The 9,174-nt window shown below is 48.7% G+C and overlaps 2 pseudogenes; one reads left to right on the top strand and one right to left on the bottom strand.

The window, feature by feature from the left end:
- Positions 1–1,885: 1,885 nt before the first annotated feature.
- On the top strand, positions 1,886–2,547 carry LOC119348688 (annotated as a pseudogene).
- Positions 2,548–3,244: 697 nt separating this feature from the next.
- Positions 3,245–9,174, bottom strand: part of LOC119356567 — a 36,318-nt pseudogene continuing 30,388 nt past the window's right edge.

The raw sequence follows: 9,174 nt of genomic DNA, 5'->3' as shown, positions 1-9,174 counted from the left end.
GCCATCACCTCTAAAAATGCCCTTTTTTGTGCTACTATCACTATCAGTCAGCATAGGTTCCTATACCTTCAATTATTTTACTTCTTTGTTATTTAGTTTGTTTAGTTATTTTTAATTTTTTGTTAGTCTACTTTTCTGGACTTCGGAAAACTCAAAAAACAAACAAACACAAAAAGATTCAGCTAATAGTCAATTTTGTTTTAGCTCCGGATCCCCCGTCCTCCACCAAATCCATCGCGGCGGCGCCGGCGCCGGCAGCGGCGAGATGCCGTCGTCGAGCCGCTCGAGGGAGCGCTCCCGTGCTCTAGCCGCTCTCAGGACTTCCCCTCGCTCTTCTCCGACCTCACCTCGCTCCTCCTCCACCCCATCCGCCCGTCTTCTCGGCCTCCTCACTCGCGCGGGCGGCCATCGGGGCGTGCGCGCAGGGCCGGCCCTGGGGCATGGGCAGAGGGGCGACGGCCCAGGGCCCAGGCTGGAGGGGGGGCCATGATGTAGTACACATATAGTATAGCCCAGCAAAAAAATAGACAAGGGAAAAATTATGAGAGGAAGAAAACAAGATAGGCTCGGCCCATCGGATCGCCTGGTAATGCGCAGCGAAGCGTCGCGCACGCAAGTTACAGCCGCTCGATGCACGCGTACGTGTGAAACAAATCAATCGGAATGTCTGGCTTTTCCTTTCTTCTCAAAAATAAAAAAAATCTGACTTTTCCCATTCGTCGCTCGTCGGTTCTTCTTCGTCGTCTCATCAACCCGTCGCTCTGTCGTTCCTCGCTCGGTGCCTCAGCCGCTTGTTGCCGCCGCGGCACGCAGCAATCCGACAACTCGGTCTTCCAGCAATACGGCAATACATATGTATGCAAACGCAGGTCCGTACCCAATATCCATGTTCGGATGTTCCTGATCCATTCGTCCATCCCCAATTTCAGTAGTTTCTTTAGTACGTATATTAAACTATTCATCAATGATTCATCCCATGAAGTATCTAATTTTTTATGTATAATTTTCTAATTCAATCTTTCATAGTATGTATTCAATCATCCTAATTTTTTGTCATTCTGTGATCTATAAATTTCTAATTCGTTGTCTACTCTTTGCTTTGTAATATTAGGACATTAGCATGCCATGTTGCCTAAGAAGCATTTGTCGGGTGCTGAAAAAGGAAAGAGAAAGAAAGAAATACATCTGAAAATTCAACCACTGAAGGGTTCTTTGACAAAGTATTTTACATCTTCAAGTATTGTTGATGTCAGTGAAGAACATAGGCAAGGAACTAATCCCGAGCATGAAAATCCAGATGTTAAGGTCAATGAAGATTGCGAAAGTATACAGAGGAGCAAATAAATGTGTTTCCTATTTGAGGTAATCATGTCATGTTTGTTTTATTTTGCATTGTCCAACAACTATTGTAGTCAAATTTCAAACTAAAGATGTGTGATTGAAAGTTTACTTTTAGTATTATGCAAATGGAGTTATATATATGTACCATGCAAACACATACATATCTATATGGTCTTAGGACTTAGAGGGCCCATGTTGTCGAGTTCACCTAGGGCCTCCCACTACCGGACTCGCGGTCTATGCCTACGGCCAGGGGCCGTCGGCATAGGTCCTTTACCATCGGCATAGATCTATGCCTACGGCTGCCGTCGGCATAGACCCGTCGGTGTATATATCGTCAGTGTAGTCTTGTCAGACCGTCGGCGTAGTATAGCCGTCGGTATAGGGGCCTATGCCGACGGCCGGGGTCAGCCGTCGGCATAGTTTGGCCGTCGGCAGCCGTAGGCATAGGTTTGGCCGTCGGCGTATGCCCGTTTTCCCCCGAAACACAGGGCCGGCCCTGCGTGCGCGGGGGGCTTCACCTACGACGCCGTCATGACGCGGGTCCTGGCAGGTATTCATAGACATCCTCCACACCGACGGGCCGCTGGGCCTCTCCGCCGGCATCCTCGGCTCAGCCTCCTCCTTGGCCACTGCGAGCTCGCCAAGTCGCTGCTCCGCACGCTGGCGCCAGCGGCAACATCTCCTCCCCGCCATTATGCTCCCCAAGGAGCTCATCACGCAGCGCCTGCAGTCCGACGCTGCCACGGGCCGCTCCAGGTAGGTGCTGCTCCAGATCCCCCAGACCAACGGGCGACGGCTTCTTCGGCCTCTACGCCGCCACCCTGCTCCGCAACCTCCCCGCCAGCGTGTGCTCAGCTACTCCTCCTTCGAGTGCCTCAAGGCCTTCGCCCTCATCAAGAGCGTGCTGTGTGGCGGCTTCGTCGGCGGTCGGGCTCACCACGCCGCTGGATGTCGATCATGTCGTAAGACACGGCTGATGACCAGGGTGGGTGGGCACCGAGGGGAGCCGCAGGATGCAGGAGGTCATTGTCGAGGAAGGTCTCAAGGACCTGTCCCGGGGTTCTGCACACCGCATCCGCATGCTTCGGTGCCATAGGCTACTGCGCCTTCGAGACGGCCAGGCCCGCGATCCTCAATTCATACCTTGAATCACGCCAAAGGAAAGCCGCAGCCGAGATGAAGGCCGGAGTTGCTGCTGCTTGAGCCTGTATGATTCTTTTCCTTGTAGCTAATAATCAGCGAGTACATCTAGCCTGGCGGGTCTATCATCTGCATCTCATGTCAATATCATAGCTGGGTGTCATTTAAATTTCAGTTAGAGAGTTGTTTGAAGATACAACAAGTAATAACATGGAATTGTTCTGAATCTGTCATTGCTTTTGATTAGTACTTGGTTATTTTGAGACATACATTTTCAGGCCGGTGTCTTGAAGTAACGTTCCATCTATATATCACTCTTTCTGTTCCGTGTGCGTGTGCCTACATCTCGAGTTACGAGCGACCTCCACTCTTCGACTAGAGCTTTTTCGGATGAGCGTTGAAAGCTGACAAACCTTATTTTTTTGGTGTTTGCCACTAACTCAAAGAATATTGCTGAAGTACAAACTCTCCAGCAAGCATTTATGTTCTTTTCGGTTGCTGATGCTCGGAAACTATCTCAAAATTATAGGATGTTTCCAAGCATACCAAATTATATAAGTTCAAGCATACCGGATTTTTGTTTCCTAATGTTCAGAAGAAATAGCATCACAGTTATACAATATTTTCAAGCACACACCGAAATTATAGAAGTTTGTGGGCATCTGAGTCCACATAAATCGTGTAAGCCAGTATGAGGTCATTTTAGGGGGTTGGGCATTGCACTACTGCAAGCACACACAGTTTGAAACAAATGAACATGCTATGCTTCACCATTGGAAGTAAAGTACTTTGTGCAGAATGAACTTGCATCGCGTGGGTACTGAATCATGATCATGTTCTTTAGGCACTTCATGTAGGAGAAATCTATACCGGGCCGGTCTAAGGACCCCACGTGAAAGCACCTATTGTTGAATCTTTGGTGCTTAGCAACCTGCATGCAAGCAGGAAAAGAATTGTCATGGCATTTCTGTTTTGGTTCTTGTTCTTGTGATGCATCGTAAGACAGAAAGGCAAGCTGCTGACCACTATGTACTTGTCATGCCCTGCCATCTTCTTTTCCTTCTCTGCGTGGTACGTGAGAATATTTTTAACAATGAACATCTGGTCATCTTCAGAAAGCCTGATTCCATCCCTGCAAAGTATGGAAGTAGATAGACTACGAGTGAGGGATACAAACATACACAAGGAGCCACTTGGGGTGTACAAGATCAGGTGCATTTTTCAATCACTGCAGTTACTTAAGACTGTGAAATTCAAACTTAAACCCTACACTCATATTATAATCTATATGCCAGCTTAGCACCTGAAGAATTATTGCTAGTTTTCAGTACTTGTCATTTTTTCGACCTGCATTGGGCTAGAAACTATACCTTGATTCATGGATGATCCTATGTGCTTCTTTCATGATTGGATCAACTCGTGCATGTATCTCCTGTTCCGCTGGTGTAAAGTTTGAACTCCCTCCTTGTCCAATATTGATGTTCTTCTGTCCTTTCCAGATCCTACTATTACTACCTCCCCGATGTGGTCTGTTTGATTTCCATGTTGATCCTCTGCCAACACCTGGGCCAAGATTGCCCGTCTTCTTGTTCCATCCACCAGAGTTAGATGTTCCTGACATGGGGAAGTTCGGTGTGTATGTGGTATTTGCTCCCTGGGCTTTCCACCTATTGTTACCACCCCCTCGGTGTGATCCCTCTGATTTCCACACTGCGCCTCTACCACCACCTCGACCTCGACCAAGATTATTAGTCCTGCCCCATCCACCAGAGCGAGATGACCATGTAATGGCAAAGTTATGTGGGCCTGTGGCATTTGCTTTGTTCCAATTCAAGTTACCATCTTGGGGTGTTCCATCCGATCTCCAATTACTATTAGGCCGCCTTCTCTGATTATCTTTTGTGGCAGAACAGCTCTGGTTCCATTCACTAGTGCCACTCGATCCTGTGGCGATGTTTCTACCATGTTGCCAATTTGCAATTGTCATTGTCTGATGCTCTCGTTCAGCTCTCCAACCTTGAAGATCCTGCAACAGGAGATCTCCTTTTGGCTTGTCTGACCAAGAGATTGGGTTGTTTCCTCCAGAACAATTGACTTCAGCCTCTTTGATTTCATCTTGTTGAAGTTTGTCAACATCATACAAGCAAGTACCGTATGAAACAATCATGTTATCTTCAGTGTCTTTTGTTGTTTCTACTGCTGTGAGGAATTCATATAAACCACACCCTCCAAGGTCCCCACTGCCCGCTGGCTGTAAAAGATCAAGAGGTTCATACGAGAAGGGAGAATATAATTACCTGCTGCACAGATGAGAGAACATATGCAAGTAAAATGTTTGTTTTACCATGTTCTCATCATTCCAGTGGATTTTGAAGGCTGAACCAGTCCCAATTGGTGCAAGAATGCCCCAAGAGCAGGTGGACACAATGCTATCCAGCTGATCAGAGTAGACCTTCTTGGCACCCTCCTCGAAGCATTGCATTGGCCTCTGCAACATGTTTTTCTCATTTTTTTTAGTCATCATCTACACTTGCCCATCAAAATGGGAGTTCAAAATAAATCCAAACTGAGGACTTACAGAGAGTGTAGCCTTCATGAAGGGTGCCTGAATCTTGAGGGACTGGAATGTGGCCCTGTAACCATAGTTGTTGAAGCCATGCAACTTACCTGTGCAGGTCATACTGCTTGCAACGGTTGTCATGTGTTCTTTGAGAAATGATTTTGTAACCATTACAACTGCCTTTGAAAGGTGCTGCAAGGATGGTCGAAAGGAAAAAGGGAAAAAAAGAGCCGAACGTGAGTAATGCTGTAATAGAAGCTACTGAATTCATGAGAAAGGTAAAAGGGCAAGAAGTTACTAGACCTGTGTGACTCGACCGAAGGTGGATGAAATTCCAATTACTTGCTAAACTTGTTGGATGCTGTAGGGCACAGACCTGGTAGTGTCGATCAGATCCATCACAGGGATGCATGCGTCCATTGCTGTTCCCCAGGCATCACCACTCTCTCCAATTGAGGCTTTATTCACCGTGATTACCAGCGCCAATTCACCCTTCTGTTCTGTACGGGAGTGTTGGACCCAACATGTGGCTTTCGGTTCAACCCATATTTTGTTCACCTCCTGGACTCGTGGATCACCTGGGAGAAGATGCAAGAATGTCTCTTTTAGCAAGCAGAATTGCATAAGTCGTAGCTATCAGCATATTCATCTGGATTTTCTATATGCATGATACCTAGTATGAATGTGAATTCTTGGTTTACCTTTTATGATCGTGTTCAAGAGTATAGGAGAAATGGTATTGACCATCAACTGGACAACTCAGGCAGAAGATTCAGATATTTGTGTGGTGACACTTTCAGTTAGGAAAAACTGCAAACAGGAGATCTCAAAGTGTTTCTCATCATCTGCATCCTGGTAGCACTTGTCAAACATGATGATAATATTGCGCATGCATTACGTGTACAAGGAGGAGTTCACCACCGTTGGAAGTAGTTAGTTAGATGAGTATCTTGTAATCTTTATCTTCTCTATCTCTAGCTTTTCTTCCTTTCCAAGATGTAATCTCCTAACCGACTTGTACGCGTATTTGGGCTCGCAACCCCGCTATATAACACGCAACACGTCTGCCAGGATAGGCAAGACGTTTACCGCAAGTCGCACATGGTATACAGAGCAATCTTCTTCCACTAAACCCTAGCTATCCCATCTCCGTGCGCAGCCATGTCTTCCTCCACCTCCTCCTCCTCCCAGTCGTCGCTCAGCGGTGGAGTAATGGAGAAACTCTCCCGCACCAACTACATCCTATGGCGGACACAGATCACGCCGCAACTGCAGGGCGCCGGCGTCTTCCACTACGTCGACGGCACGGGCACCGAGCCAGCCAAAACCCACACCACCAAAGATGCTGCTGGGAAGGAAACCAAGGGGCCAAATCCTCTTCATCCACTTTGGGTGAGGGAGGACCAGCATGTCCTAGGATACCTGCTCCAAAACCTCTCAAAGGAGGTGCTCGTCACGGTGACCGCGATCACCACGGCGAGGGAACTCTGGGTGGCGCTGGCGAGCATGTTCTTGTCGCAGTCACTCAGCCGCGTCAACAACATCCGTACAGCGCTGATCAACGCGCAGAAGGGCAACCAATCGGTGGCCACCTACTTCGCCGCCATGAGGGGCCTCGCCGATGAGCTCTCCGCGGCGGGCAAACCCATCCAGGACGATGAACTCATGTCCTACATCATCCATGGGCTAGACCAGGACTACCAGCCCCTTGTCTCTGCCTTGGACGCCCGCGCCACTCCGGTAACACTTGATGAACTCTTTTCCATGCTCAGTAATTTTGATCAACGCATGGCGCAGTACAACGGCTCCGGCGGCGGCTTCAAGTCGTCGGCAAACTCCGTCTCCAGAGGCCGCGGCGGTGGCTCTCTCTCTCTCTCTCGTACCTCCTCTCATGGCAAGGGGAGGTTCGGATCTGGCGGCAGTGGCAGCTACTCCAACAACGCTCGTGGCGGCGGGCACTCCGGCAACTCAAAAGGGCGTCGTGGCGGCGGCTCCAACAGATCCCGTCCGGACTTACCTCGCTGCCAAATTTGTGGCAAGCCTGGTCACACAGCGAAGGATTGTTGGGACCGCTATGAAGAGGATGATGGTGACTCCTCACAAGATGAAGAAAAGGTGGCTGCGGCTGCTGATGGCTCCTACGGGATCGACACAAACTGGTATGTCGACAGTGGTGCCACAAACCATATCACCAACGAGCTTGAGAAGGTCACCATGAAGGAAAAGTATCATGGAAAGGATCAAATCCATACGGCCAGTGGTGAAGGTATGGGTATTCGTCACATTGGTCATTCAATTTTTAATACCCCTAGTCGCAAAATACATCTCAAAAGAATCTTGCATGTTCCTAGTGCCCACAAAAATCTTCTGTTTGTTCATAGAATCGCCATTGACAATCATGTTTTTCTCGAGTTTCATCCTTATTTCTTTTTGATCAAGGATCAGGCCACGAGGAAAGTTCTTTATCGAGGTAGATGTGTTCGAGGGCTCTACCCGTTGATTCCGGAGTTTAGAAGATTCAATAAACAAGCTTGTGGTGCTATCAAGCTTTCGTCCACACGGTGGCACGATCGTCTAGGACATGCCTCTTTTTCTTTAGTTGAAAAGTTACTTAGGAAAAATAAGCTCCCGTTTTGTTGGTGAGCGAAATATTGAAACTATTTGTGATTCATGTCAGTGTGCTAAAAGTCATCAATTACCATATCCCATATCTACTAGTGTCTCCACTAAGCCTTTGCAACTGATTTTCTCTGATGTGTGGGGGCCTGCTCCCTCCTCTGTTGGTAGACACACCTACTATGTGAGTTTCATCGATGACTACAGCAAGTTCTCATGGATCTATCTTCTTAAAAAAGGTCCGATGTGTTTCAAGTGTTTAAAAACTTCCAAGCACTTGTTGAAAGGAAGTTTGACAGCAAAATTATAGCTGTCCAATCCGATTGGGGAGGGGAATACGAGAAATTCAATTCCTTCTTCCAAAATATAGGCATATCCCACCATGTGTCATGCCCACACGCTCACCAACAAAACGGGTCGGCCGAACGCAAGCATAGACACATAGTTGAGGTCGGTTTAGCTCTTCTAGCAGGGGCATCCATGCCCCTCAAATTTTGGGACGAGGCGTTTCTTACAGCTGTCCATATCATCAACATGCTTCCTAGCCGTGTCATCAATAATGAAACACCTATGGAACGCCTCCTCCATGTCAAACTAGACTACACATCTCTCCGTGTTTTTGGATGTGCCTGTTGGCCAAATCTGCGTCCGTACAATAGCCGCAAGCTCATGTATAGGTCCAAACAATGTGTGTTTCTTGGCTATAGTGCCCAGCACAAAGGTGTCAGGTGCCTTGACATCTCCACCGGACGGGTTTACATCTCATGCGATGTCGTGTTCGATGAGACCAAATTTCCTTTCGCTAATCTACATCCTAATGCCGGAGCTCTCTTACGCAAGGAAATCTTGCTTTTACCACCTCACCTCTCTGGCTATGATCAAGGGGGCATTAATAATTGTGATGATCATATGACTAACCCTACTACTAATAGCCTTTATGAGTCTTGTGGTGATGCAGAAAAAATTCGTGAAGAAATCGTCGAAAATGGCGAAGAGAATACGGCAGCGGATCCATATTTTATGTGCCCTGAGCTGGGGAGCAAATCTCCCTCGGGATCTGCCCAGGAGCTGCCGTGCAGCGAATCCACCTCGGGATCGGTGCCTTGCAGCGAATCTGCTGCGACAGCCCCAACAGCCGCAGGTGGGCGCGCTGAACCATCCACGTCAGCCACGCGGCAGAATCCAGATGGCCGCGGTGACTCCCCTCGTCCGCGCCAATCACCGTCCAGCAGATGGCAGGCTGGCGCTGGCCTGGGCCGCGCGCGGCTTGAGGCCCAACCAGTCGTCTACAAGCGGCGGGCAGCGACTCGACGGGCTGAGGCGGGGACAGATCCTGACGAGGCCGGGCCCAAGCAATCACGAGGCAATGATGATGCGGCTCAGCCCAGATCTTCTGTGGCTGGTTTGCCGCTTGCGTCGCAGCGGACGACCGCAGAAGATCCCGACCAACCTGACGCTGCCGACACCACCGGTTCTGGAGCCGCGTCCGGATCCTCCTTGGGATCGGGGGGGGG

The sequence above is a fragment of the Triticum dicoccoides genome, chromosome 1A (assembly GCF_002162155.2).
Source record: "Triticum dicoccoides isolate Atlit2015 ecotype Zavitan chromosome 1A, WEW_v2.0, whole genome shotgun sequence".
In the NCBI taxonomy this organism is placed as follows: domain Eukaryota; kingdom Viridiplantae; phylum Streptophyta; class Magnoliopsida; order Poales; family Poaceae; genus Triticum; species Triticum dicoccoides.
The sequence above is the reverse complement of the archived record's forward strand: the minus strand, read 5'-3'. Positions and strand labels throughout refer to the sequence as shown.